The sequence below is a fragment of the Schistocerca americana genome, chromosome 1 (genome assembly GCF_021461395.2).
Source record: "Schistocerca americana isolate TAMUIC-IGC-003095 chromosome 1, iqSchAmer2.1, whole genome shotgun sequence".
NCBI classification, from domain to species: Eukaryota; Metazoa; Arthropoda; class Insecta; order Orthoptera; family Acrididae; genus Schistocerca; species Schistocerca americana.
The window spans coordinates 302,772,383-302,786,723 of NC_060119.1; the positions used below are offsets into that span (position 1 = coordinate 302,772,383).

General features: G+C 46.4%; 1 protein-coding gene across 2 annotated transcripts in view; it reads right to left on the reverse strand.

Moving 5' to 3' along the window:
- Positions 1-14,341, reverse strand: part of LOC124595643 (diacylglycerol lipase-beta-like) — an 855,670-nt gene that overhangs the window by 708,450 nt on the left and 132,879 nt on the right. The gene's annotated exons all lie outside the window — the stretch shown is intronic.

Below are 14,341 nucleotides of genomic sequence, written 5' to 3' on the forward strand. Positions count from 1 at the left end.
TCCAGAGACTGGTTTGATGCAGCTCTCCATGCTACTCTATCATGTGCAAGGTTATTCATCTCCCAATACCTACATCACCGTCTAACAGATACTTTACCAATTATTACCAACTGTGACACAAGCACCCTTACAAAATACAAGAACAACAATTTTTAAAAAAGTTACAGCAGCCTCACTCTGTTATTGGGAACTACCAGTTTCAGTAGCTCACTGCCGCCACAACGGCAACAACTTATTTTAACAAATCCTTAGACAGAAATAAAACTTCAGAAATCTCCTGTAGGAAGCAACTCATTCCTCAGACGGTATGGTCTACAAAAACATGTAGTGATGGAAGAAACGGTACCAATAATCAATGAGAAGATACTCAACGCTAGTAGTTATCTGCAAATGACCAGCTGCTGAGAGTTAGAATGAATAACCTTGAAACTAATTACAGCACGTATCTCTCGTTCGATGTGTAATCGTTGTTATTCTGCATCAGTTCATTCGGGATGTGCCTGTTATATTTAGCGACCATCAGAAACCGAAGTGTTTTCGTTAAGAAGCACGCGTTTCTCAGTATTTTCATCTATCAAGGACATACACATGTTTCAATATATTGCTGACGAAAAGTGTATACACAGTTTGCTATGAAGATACGTTTTAGCTATCCATCAAGGATCTAAGTATCTATCAATATATTACTGACGAATACTGTATACACTGTTCGCTCTTGAGGTAGTTTTACCTAACGGAAAACCACATTAAGTTTCTCGTTATATCAGGTTTCTAGCCTTTCTTGTCACACCTTTTGAAAAGGCATGACTTGTCCAGAGTCATAAGCATTACGGTGATGTCTGTAACTTAATCGAATCAATATTTTTTTCAAAAGTTGTACTGAAATTTAGATTGCGGTATATCGTAAACGCAATAATATTCTACCGCATTAAACTTTCTCAGTTGGATAAGGACGTGAAAGGAAATCGGCCATGATCTACCATACCATCAGGATGCAGGGAGATCTCGAAGAAAACTTAACCAAATCTGAATGATCGGACGTTGATGTAAACCGCCAGCGTTCCGTATACAAGTGCTTTCGCCACTGCACTGACACGCTCGGTAGCTTGTAGGTACGACAGGTTCTAAACTGAATTTTCTTTACTGCAACTGAGACTGATATGATATTCCGACCAATACATTGACCTAACTGTGGGAGACTTCTCCCAAATTTGTTTATTTTTTTCAGACCGCTCGGTTCACCTGTAAAGGATACCGCATATAGGTCATTGGTGCGACAAGGTAGATTTATATGCCATCATGCCGATGGGAGGGCTCGAATCCGTGTCTTCCAGGGGAACAGCTCCTCGACAACAGTACTGAGGGTCGGAGACAAGCTGGCGGCAGCTCTATTATGCTCTAGGGACATTCACGTAGGCATCCATGGGTCCACTGGACATTGTGTATGGCACCATGACGGCCAAGAAGTATCGCACACTGGTTGCAGACCACGTACACCGCTTCATGACGATCGTATTTCCCTACGGTAGTGGCGTTTTTCAACAACATAATGCGCCACATCACAAAGCCAGGAGCATGATAGAGAGGTTCGTGTTACGGCGTAAAGTCAGCGCCGGCACGCCAGTCGGGCACGACAAGGAAGAGAAGGCTGCAAGAATAGGTCAGCCAATTGCACGCTGACTGACCCTTCCAGGACGACAACGCGACACATCCATGTATTTGACAAACTCAAAGTATTGTAATGGTTTTATTTTAATAAAACTCATTAATATGAGTTGTTTGACTGTTTTTCTAGCGAATCGAGTACGCAGGATTCCTAGACAACACGGTTCGAGGAGCACAGTGGCGAGTTCCAACTGATATGTGCCAGATGTGGTGTCAACTCTCTCCAGTGACCTACCTAGGCCTCATTGTTTTCATGTCACGACGCGTCGACGCTGTTCTACGTGCGAAAGGCGAACATACCAACTATTGGATAGGTGTTCATTAAGTTCTGGCTGATCGGTATATATCACGGAATGGTTTACTGTTAAAATTCCGAGAGTGTGCGTTTCTAGAAGAGTCAACCAATATATCGCTTCCTCCTAAGTGTATCTCGCGGTAAGACCAATAAGTAAATATTAGAGAGACTCGAGTTTACACGAACGCTTACCAATAGCGGATATTCTAACTCATTGTTCGCGACTAGACTGGGAAAGAAGGGGTGGGTAGTAATACTGGTACTTAAACGCGAAGTGCTCTCCGCTTGCAGAATACAGGTTTCATTATAGGTGCAGCATCAGAGGCGCTATTCTGGAGATATTGTTTCTATAGTTACGAGTGAACTGCTATCGAATAGGTGGCGCATGATGTGGAGTGCTTGTATATAACCTCTGTGTTCGGATTGATCTGGGACATCCTTTTGGGTGCTGTAATTTTCGCTTAACGTTAATGTCACACGAAATGATACGAACAGCCGACAACGGTTTATTGGGAGAAATTGGGGAGAGTCTAGCGCAACCATAAAGCATGACCCATTTTTGAGTACGCTAGATCCCCACATGCTGCATTAAAGGAAGACATCAAAGTAATTCAGAGGTTTGCTGCTATTCAGGATTCCCATCTAAGGTCTCGGAGCACAAATGCTCCGCGATCTTATATGGGAATCCTGAGTGGGAATAACACAATATCTTCGAAAAATGTTAATCATGAATTTGAGAGAACCAGCATTCGAGACGGAGAAGAGAACGATGATACGGCCGCCAACGTTCATCCCACGCAAGGATAAAACAAGGGAGATTACGGCAGTCACAGATGTATACAGGCTATTGTTTGTCCGCTGTCGCCATCTGCGAGTGGGACAGGAAATGGAATCGCTACCAGTGGCACAAAAAATCCTACACTGTGGAGTGTATAATGGCTTGCTTAGTGTGTGTAGAGGTGTAGATTCGACAGGGATTGTGGGATAGAAGGTGCTCGCCTTCCGGCAGTGGTTTATCGTATGTCGCTAGGGTTACGAAGGGTAGTAACCGACTTCAGAAAGCGTAGGGCACAGTCGTTTTCAAGAAGGGCCTCGGACTACTGTATGTAATTTTACGCTTATATCGCTTATATTTAGTAGAATTTATGTATATGTTTTATTCTCAGGCATTACGATGTTTATGGAGAAATAAAAATCTTCTCTACAAAAATCAACATGGATTTCGTAAGCAGCGATCATACGAAACACAGCTCGGTTTGTTCATTCACGAAAATCAGAGCCAAAGGCAAGGCACCCAGGTTGATACTGTGTACCTTGATTGCTGGATGGCACACGGTAGGGATCTGCAGAGAGTATGCGCTTACTGAGCATCGGACCAGGTTTGCGGCAGGGTTCAGGATTTCCTTGCACACAGAACTCAAAACGTTGTACCTAAGGGGATGAAATTGACAGACGTATAGGTAATTTCGGGGCTACCTAGAAGAGTATATAATATAAAGCAAAGTGTCCGAAGATTCTTGAGGCTGTCGCAAACGATGCTAGGAAGGCTGCAACGGCGAAAAAGTGTAGTGGACTGCTGGAAGACCTACATAATATCGATGACTGGCGCAGGGACTGGCACAGTTGACGCTGAACGTAGTAACGTATGTTCATATATAGGCGAAGAGATCCATCAGTTACCGATTACTGTAAAAATCGCAAAATACCTAGAAGCGAGCGCCCACAGTGACCTGAAGTGGAATGAATGCATAATACAAACTGTGGAAAAGCAGACGTCATTCTGAGATTCATTGAAAGATCTTGTTGATATAGTCTTCCATCCGAACGCTGGTTTGATGCAGCTACCTACCCACGCTGCTCTATTCTAAACAAGCCTCATCATCTCCGCATAACTACAGCAACCCCAATCCACTGAGTCTGTTTCCTGTGCTCGTCTCTTGATCTCCCTCTGTAATTCGCCCCCTCCGCCCCCCCCCCCCCCCCCCCACACACACACACGCTTCCCTCCAATAGTAAACTGACGATTCGTAACTGTCTTAGAATGTGCCCCATCAACCGATAGCTTCTTTTAGTGAAGTTCTGTCATAAACTTTTCCCGCAATTCGATTCAGCACCTCCTCATTAGTTACACGATCAACCCATCTAATCTTCAGCATTCCTCTGTAGCACCACATTTCATAAGCTTCTGTTCTGAGCTTCTTATAGTCCCACGTTTCACTTCTGTAAAACACTACACTCCAGACAAATGCCTTCAGAAAAGACTTCCTAACATCTTAATTTATACCCGATGTTAGCAAATTGCTTCTTTTTCAGAAATGCTTTTCTTCCCATTACCAATCTTCATTTTATATCCCTTCTACTTCGGCCATCATCAGTTACCTTACTGAAAAAAGAGCAAAACTCGTCTACTATTTTTAGTGTCTCATTTCCTAATCTAATTCCCTCAGAATCGCCGTTGAATTGAATGCAAATGTAATTCATTCCGGAAAGAACTGGTTCACAAAACGCTTTTAAGGCCCATTCTTGAGCACTGCTCATCAGTCTGGAGGACTTATCCGACTAGATTATGAGGACTGGAAATAGAACTAGCATTTGAGGATTGTGGTAAGGAAGGCAAATGGTCGATTTCGGTTTATTGGTAGAATTTGGGAAACTGCGGTGCATCTGTAAAAGAGACCACATATAGGACGCTGGTGTGGTCTATTTTTGAGTACTAGTCGAATGTTTGGGATCCGTACCAGGTCAGATTAAAGGAAACATCGAAGCAATTCGGAGGCAGGCTGCTAGGTTTCTTACCGATAGGTTCGAACAAGATGCAAGTGTTACGGAGATACTTCGGGAATTAGAATAGGAATCCGTGAAGGGAAGGCAACGATCTTTTCCAGGGGCGCTATTGAGAAAATTTAGAGAACCGGTAATTGAAGCTGACTGCAGAACGATTTTATCCCTGCCAACGTGCATTTCGCGTAAGGACCACGAAGATAAGACACGTTAAATTAGGGCTCATAAGGAGGCATGTAGACTTGTTTTTCCATCGCCCTATCTGCGAGTGGAACAGAAAAGAAAACGACTAGTAGCGGTACACACACGTATGATGGCTTGCGGAGTTAGATGCAGATGGACAGGAAAGATCCAACTAAGAGGAGCACGTTCCGTCACGGAATGGTTCAGTAAGCGAGAGAGCTTTACGGAGATGCTCAAATATGACAGTGATGTCGAGCATCATGTAGGCGTCTGATTGCGAGAACTTACGTTCCAAAACAAGCGTTACTTTGTCTCACATAAGTCTCGCACAATGATCATGACGAGAAAAGTGACTGGAATAAAACAGAGGTTTGTCGACAGTCGTTGTCCCACGCGCCACTCACATATGGCGCGGAGAAGGGGGTTGTGGTATCAGAAGTGCCCTCCATCACATACCGTCAAACACTACAGGCCATTAAAATTGCTACACCAAGAAGAAATGCAGGTGATAAACGGGTAGTCATTGGACAAATATATTATACTAGAACTGACATGTGATTACATTTTCACGCAATTTGGGTGCATAGATCCTGAGAAATCAGTACCGAGAAGAAACACCTCTGAGCGTAATAACGGCCTTGATACGCCTGGGCATTGAGTCAAACAGAGCTTGGATGGCATGTACAGGTACAGCTGCCCATGCAGCTTCAACACGATACCGCAGTTCATCAAGAGTAGTGACTGGCGTATTGTGACGAGCCAGTTGCTCAGCCACCATTGACCAGACGTTTTCAATTGGTGAGAGATCTGGAGAATGTGCTGGCCAGGGCAGCAGTCGAACATTTTCTGTATACAGAAAGGCCCCTACAGGACCTGCAACATGCGGTCGTGCATTACCCTGCTGAAATGTAGGGTTTCGCAGGGATCGAATGAAGGGTAGAACCAAGGGTCGTAACACATCTGAAATGTAACGTCCACTGTTCAAAGTGCCGTCAATGCGAACAAGAGGTGACCGAGACGTGTAACCAATGGCACCCCATACCACCACGCCGGGTGATACGCCAGTATGGCGATGACGAATACACGCTTCCAATGTGCGTTCACCGCGATGTCGCCAAACACGGATGCGACCATCGTGATGCTGTAAACAGAACCTGGATTCATCCGAAAGAATGACGTTTTGCCATTCGTGCACCCAGGTCCGTCATTGAGTACACCATCGCAGGTGCTCCTGTCTGTGATGCAGCGTCAAGGGTAACCACAGCCACGGTCTCCGAGCTGATAGTCCACGCTGCTGCAAACGTCGTCGAACTGTTCGTGCAGATGGTTGTTGTCTTGCAAACGTCCCCATCTGTTGACTCAGGGATCGAGACGTGGCTGCACGATCCGTTACAGCCATGCGGATAAGATGCCTGTCATCTCGACTGCTAGTGATACGAGGCCGTTGGGATCCAGCACGGCGTTCCGTATTATTCTCCTGAACCCACCGATGCCATATTCTGCTAACAGTCATTGGATCTCGACCAACGCGAGCAGCAATGTCGCGATACCATAAACCGCAATCGCTATAGGCTACAATCCGACCTTCATCAAAGTCGGAAACGTGATGGTACGCATTTCTCCTCCTTACACGAGGCATCACAACAACGTATCACCAGGCAACGCCGGTCAACTGCTGTTTGTGTATGAGAAATCGGTTGGAAACTTTCCTCACGTCAGCACGTTGTAGGTGTCGCCACCGGTGCCAACGTTGTGTGAATGCTCTAAAAAGCTAATCATTTGCTTATCACAGCATCTTCCTGCTGTCAGTTAAATTTCGCGTCTGTAGCACGCCATCTTCGTGGTGTAGCAATTTTAATGGCCAGTAGTGCAGGTGTAGATACCATACCTCGGCCGAAGAAACGTTCAACATTGTTGACAGGAGGAGCGGCGAGGCCTGGACAGTAGACGAAGCAAGCAATCGCGGGGTCGCTCGTGGCTGAGCCGCGGCGCGGCCGGCGCGTCTGCGACTGACTGGCCGCGGCATGTAATGCGAGCCGGCAGCCGCCGCACTCCGGCTGACACGGCGCGGTGTTTAACACCTGTTACGCAGCGCATGTTCGAGCCGGGTGGCTACGCCGTGCTCCGTTCCTTCCAATGACTTACTGTGCTGCCTCAAATCTCAGTCACTTTCCACTTTTGTGCCAGACCGAAGTCTTTCCTGTCTATATTTCTGACGAACGTCAGAATGACCGAAACAAATTATACCAGATATATTTTGTGTTAAATCGTGAAATAAAACGTGCAAGAATCGAAACAGGTGCAATGATATGAACATCTTGTGCGTGTTCCGCAGCTTGTAAATATTTATTGACATCGACCTTTCTGTATACCACGAGCTGCACTTAAAAATATTTAATTTCCATACCGGTAGTCGGACATAGCCTGTCGTCAGTGGCACATATTGTTTACGTCTACATCAAATGACGTGTGTGTCACGTATGAAACCTTTACGACGTTAAAATGGCTGTAGATCTCCGTGGTACACACGTTGCCGTGTGTGCTGGTTACAGTTGCCAAACAATTCGCTGCTGCGCGTCATACCGGATGCCGTGACAATGTCCAGTACGACCAATATGCATCGACGTTAAGTGTTTGACAACAATAATACGCACACACTACAACCTGAGAAAACAGAGGTAGACATGAATTTTAACGTCATTTATTTTAATGTGTTACAGGTCCTGTTTAGTATTGGACACGATACTGGTTTTATTAATCGCAAACACATGCAACACGAATCATAATCCGTACAGTATCAACAACTAGAATGTACACTGAAGCGCTAAAGAAATTGATATAGGCATGCACATTCAAATACAGAGATATGTAAACAGGCAGAATACGGCGCTACGGTCCGCAACGCACACATAACACGAGTGTCTGTCATAATTGTTATATCGGTTACTGCTGCTACAATGGCGTGTTATCAAGATTTAAGTGAGTTTGCACGTGGTGTTAGAGTTGGCGCACGACCGATGGAACACAGCATCTCCGAGGTAGCGATGAAGTGTAGATTTTCGCGCACGACCATTTCACGAGTGTTCAAATGGCTCAAATGGCTCTGAGCACTATGGGACTTAACATCTATGGTCATCAGTCCCCTAGAACTTAGAACTACTTAAACCTAACTAACCTAAGGACATCACACAACACCCAGTCATCACGAGGCAGAGAAAATCCCTGACCCCGCCGGGAATCGAACCCGGGAACCCGGGCGCGGGAAGCGAGAACGCTACCGCACGACCACGAGCTGCGGACTTCACGAGTGTACCGTGAATATTAGGAATCCGGTAAAACATCAAATCTCCGACATCGCTGCGGCCGGAAAAAGATCCTGCAAGAAAGGGACCAACGGCGACTGAAGATAATAGTTCAACGTGACGGAAGTGCAACCCTTCCACAAATTGCTGCACATTTTAATGCTGGGCCATCAACAAGTGTCAGCAAGAACTATTTAACGAAACACCATCGATATGGACTTTCGGAGTCGAAGGCCCTCTAGTGCACGCTTGATGACTACACGAGAGAAAACTTTACGCCTCGCCTGGGCCCGTCAACACCGACTTTGGACTGCTGATGATTGGAAACATGTTGCCTGGTCGGAAGAATCTCGTTTCAAATTGTATCGAGCGGAAGGGTTTGAAGACAACCTCATGAATCCATGGTCCCTGCATGTCAGCAGAGAACTCTTCAAGCTGGTAGAGGCTCTGTAATGGTGTTGGGCGTGTGCACTTCGCAGTTCGAGTAATATGGGACACCTGATACGAAATTGTTCAAATGGCTCTAAGCACTATAGGACTTAACATCTGAGGTCATCAGTCGCCTAGACTCAGAACTACTTAAACCTAACTAAGCTATGGACATTATACACATCCATGCCCGAGGCAGGATTCGAACCTGCGACCGTAGCAGGACCCTGATACGTCCAGATACGACTCTGACAGATGACACGTACGTATGCATGCTTTCTGATCACCTGCATCCATTCGTGTCGATTGTGCATTACTACGGACTTGGGCAATTCCAGCAGGATAATGCGACACACCACACGTCCACAATTGGTACAGAGTGGCTGCAGGAACACTCTTCTGAGCTTAAACGCTTCCGCTAGTCACCAAACTCTGCAGACGTGAACATTATTGAGCATATCTGAGCTGCCTTGCGACGTGCTGTTCAGAAGAGATATCCACCCCCTCGTACTCTTGCGGATTTATGGACAGTGCTGCAGGATTATGGTGTCCGCTCCCTACAGCACTACTTCAAACATTAGTGGAGTCCATGCCACATCGTGTTGCGGCACTTCTGTGTGCTCGCGGGGGCCCTACACGATTTTAGGCAGGTGTACGAGTTTCTCTGGCTCTTCAGTGTAAATCAGAGCCCAAGTGGCAGGGATGAAACGAGTGATAAAGGAACTAAAAGAATTATTGGACCTACTGAGCAGCCAGACGTGAATGAGAATAAGCTAATAATATCTGAAATATACATTGTCTAATCAAAAGTATGCGGAAGTAATGCGAAATTTACCACTACATGTAACGAGAGGCTGACACTCCAGTATAAAAGCAGGCAGGAAGTACTGTGTTGGCAGTAGAGAAGCAACAACAGTTGGATGAATCGGTTAGGAGAACTTACTGACTTCGAATGTGGAGTAGTCATTGGATGTCACCTGAGTGACAAATCCATCAGGGTCATTTCAACCCTTCTACAGCTGCCTATGCCTACTGTTCGTGCTATGACTGCAGTGGATCTGCGAAGGAGCAGCCGCAGCTAAGTGAATACTAAGCAGACCTCATTTACCGACGGACAGAGTCCGTCAAGCATTGCAGAGCTGGTTGTAAAAAGTCACATGAAATCAGCGTAAGGAATCACTCGTCACATCCAGAGTGCCGGCCGAGGTGGCCGAGCGGTTCTAGGCGCTACAGTCTGGAACCGCGCGACCGCTACGGTCGCAGGTTCGAATCCTGCCTCGGGCATGAGTGTGTGTGATGTCCGTAGGTTAGTTAGGTTTAAGTAATCATAGCATGTAAGCTTTCACGACCGGCGTCTTCATTAATTAAAACTTCCGGGCTGAATTGTCGTGGTCCATATATAAAACTACTTCTCCTTCCTGACGTTTCGTTGACGGCTGCGGGCAACATCTTCTGAGGTGAGTCGGCGACTGGCTGCTAGGCGCTGGTGGTCCCACTTATATAGAGCTCTTCGATGATAATGATAGGTTTAAGTAGTTCTAAGTTCTAGGGGACTGATGACCACAGCAGTTAAGTCCCATAGTGCTCAGAGACATTTGAACTTTCAGAGTGCTACCAGCTGTCTAGCTTCCAGAATGACTGTACGTAGAGAGTTGAAAAGAATGGGATACAGTGATCGAGCAGCTCCTCATAAGAAACACATTTCAGTAGTCAGAGGTAAGCGACACTTCAGCTGGTGTAAAGAGCGGTATCATTCGACAATGGGCGACAGGAAACGAGCGATGTGGAATGCTGAATCACACTATTGTCCGTGAAAATGCGATGGAACTGTTTGGAGTTGGCGAAGGCATTAAGAACATCATTTACCATCATATGTAGTGCTTACAATGAAATACAGACGGTATGGTGTTACCGTATGGGTGTGGTTTTTCTTGGTAAAGGTGCGGTCCCCTTATTGCGCTTTTACAACATTGTGTACCCCGTACAACACCGAAGCAGTTCAGACATAATGCAAAATGTCATAAACGCAGCATCTGTGAGGCAGTGGTTAGTGGACAACAACAATCCGGAGGCGGACTGGCCTGCTTAGTGTCTCGACCTGATCCCCATCTCGCGCGTGTATTGACCGTTGTCGCCTACATAAATGTCAATAATTGTTACGTAAATTCAAAGTTTAACCTAACGTAGCCAGCTTCATAACTTTTGCCCCCACCGGGCTAGCGATCTTATTATTTCATTAAACAATTAGCTTTGCTAAATTTCAAGCTCGTAATTAAAAACATTTTCGTGAAATAATTAAAATACCGGGTGATCAAAAAGTCAGTATAAATTTGAAAACATAATAAACCACGGAATAATGTAGATAGAGAGGTAAAAATTGACACACATGCTTGGAATGAAATGGGGTTTTATTAGAACCACCCATATTGCTAGACGCGTGAAAGATCTCTTGCGCGCGTCGTTTGGTGATAATCGTGTGCTCAGCCGCCACTTTCGTCATGCTTGGTCTCCCAGGTCTCCAGACCTCTGTCCGTGCGATTATTGGCTTTGGGGTTACCTGAAGTCGCAAGTGTATCGTGATCGACCGACATCTCTAGGGATGCTGAAAGACAATATCCGACGCCAATGCCTCACCATAACTCCGGACATGCTTTACAATGCTGTTCACAACATTATTCCTCGACTACAGCTATTGTTGAGGAATGATGGTGCACATATTGAGCATTTCCTGTAAAGAACATCGTCTTTGCTTTGTCTTACTTTCTTATGTTAATTATTCTGATCAGATGAAGCACCATCTGTCGGACATTTTTTGACTTTTGTATTTTTTTTTTTTTTTGGTTCTAATAAAACCCCATGTCATTCCAAGCATGTGTGTCAATTTGCACCCCTCTATCTACATTATTCCGTGATTTATTCAATTTTCAAATTTATACTGACTTTTTGATCACCACAATCATACTTTTTTCGGTCATTATTAGCGCAATATTTTTCATTGACATTATACCTTCCACTTGAAACGTCCCCTTTTGAACAATTATACATGACTGTGCTTAAACTGACACACAATTTTTTTTTTAGCGCAACGCAATCTGACTTTCAGAAATCCCTACAAAAGCATGGCCCTGACTAACATTAACCTATACCTTTCACAAATCACTTACCTCACAAAAATCTTCGTTACTCAAGCTACTGCAATACAGCGAGCGCCACTACTGTCAGCTAAATAAAAGATTTAAACTACGGAAGGCACTAACTACTGATAGGCATAGTCAGCAAATGAAAGATTTTGATAGAGAAGAAACAATGTATTTACCTTAATAGTGTTCAAAGGTCATAATATATATAGCAGTTCATGACATCCAGTCTTACAAATTTCAAAACTCCGCCATTGCTGGCGGCTCACCTCCTACTGCCCAACGCTACGCGCTGTTCACATCCAGCTGCCCAACACTACAATGGCAGACAACAATGCAAACTAGCCACAGACTGCACACAGCACAGCCAGTGATTCTCATACAGAGCGCTACGTGGCGTTACCAATAAGAAAACCTAAACAGCCTACTTACACACTGTCCACCCCCGTAATTAAGTTGTCTGCGCAGCTCACTGTCATCCGGAGGACCCGGCTTGATTCCCGGTACTGCCAGGGATTTTTCGTTACTGGGAGGACTGGACCGGGGAGCGCTCAGCCTCGTTAGACCATCTAAGGAGCTACTCGACCGATTTGTGGCGGTTCCGAAGTCCAGAAACCCGGAACGACCGGGAGAGACGGTGTGCTGAACACATCTCTCTGGAGACCGAATCCGACGACGCCCTTCTAGGGCCAGAACGCGGCGGTTTACTGTAACTTTCAGCAGTTCAGTTATCTACATTCTGAGGGTACAAATTACACTCCTGGAAATGGAAAAAAGAACACATTGACACCGGTGTGTCAGACCCACCATACTTGCTCCGGATACTGCGAGAGGGCTGTACAAGCAATGATCACACGCACGGCACAGCGGACACACCAGGAACCGCGGTGTTGGCCGTCGAATGGCGCTAGCTGCGCAGCATTTGTGCACCGCCGCCGTCAGTGTCAGCCAGTTTGCCGTGGCATACGGAGCTCCATCGCAGTCTTTAACACTGGTAGCATGCCGCGACAGCGTGGACGTGAACCGTATGTGCAGTTGACGGACTTTGAGCGAGGGCGTATAGTGGGCATGCGGGAGGCCGGGTGGACGTACCGCCGAATTGCTCAACACGTGGTGCGTGAAGTCTCAACAGTACATCGATGTTGTCGCCAGTGGTCGGCGGAAGGTGCACGTGCCCGTCGACCTGGGACCGGACCGCAGCGACGCACGGATGCACGCCAAGACCGTAGGATCCTACGCAGTGCCGTAGGGGACCGCACCGCCACTTCCCAGCAAATTAGGGACACTGTTGCTCCTGGGGTATCGGCGAGGACCATTCGCAACCGTCTCCATGAAGCTGGGCTACGGTCCCGCACACCGTTAGGCCGTCTTCCGCTCACTCCCCAACATCGTGCAGCCCGCCTCCAGTGGTGTCGCGACAGGCGTGAATGGAGGGACGAATGGAGACGTGTCGTCTTCAGCGATGAGAGTCGCTTCTGCCTTGGTGCCAATGATGGTCGTATGCGTGTTTGGCGCCGGGCAGGTGAGCGCCACAATCAGGGCTGCATACGACCGAGGCACACAGGGCCAACACCCGGCATCATGGTGTGGGGAGCGATCTCCTACACTGGCCGTACACCACTGGTGATCGTCGAGGGGACACTGAATAGTGCACGGTACATCCAAACCGTCATCGAACCCATCGTTCTACCATTCCTAGACCGGCAAGGGAACTTGCTGTTACAACAGGACAATGCACGTCCGCATGTATCCCGTGCCACCCAACGTGCTCTAGAAGGTGTAAGTCAACTACCCTGGCCAGCAAGATCTCCGGATCTGTCCCCCATTGAGTATGTTTGGGACTGGATGAAGCGTCGTCTCACGCGGTCTGCACGTCCAGCACGAACGCTGGTCCAACTGAGGCGCCAGGTGGAAATGGCATGGCAAGCCGTTCCACAGGACTACATCCAGCATCTCTACGATCGTCTCCATGGGAGAATAGCAGCCTGCATTGCTGCGAAAGGTGGATATGCACTGTACTAGTGCCGACATTGTGCATGCTCTGTTGCCTGTGTCTATGTGCCTGTGGTTCTGTCAGTGTGATCATGTGATGTATCTGACCCCAGGAATGTGTCAATAAAGTTTCCCCTTCCTGGGACAATGAATTCACGGTGTTCTTATTTCAATTTCCAGGAGTGTATTTGGAATAGATACCTTTTCTGAAAATTACAAAGCATCATGTACATGTCTCATTAATTTCCGGAGAGTGTGGGTATATTACAAGCGGATAGTAAAGTTACATTAATCTAGCAACTGCAATTTTTAGAATTATTTTGGTTAGCCATACAGTCGTATTCGGTGCTATGCGTAATCAACTGATCGCTGAACTACACAATGTCCGTGATGACGAAAAGATGTTACAATTCAAACGGGTATTGTATCGCTCTTTTTATGTTGTGAAATAATCTTCAGTGCGGCCTAGACAGTAATTCGCACTCGTTTGGGCCTACTGACAGACTGAAATTGTGTGAGACCCGAGACAACGATACTGAAATTGTTTTTTCGAAAAT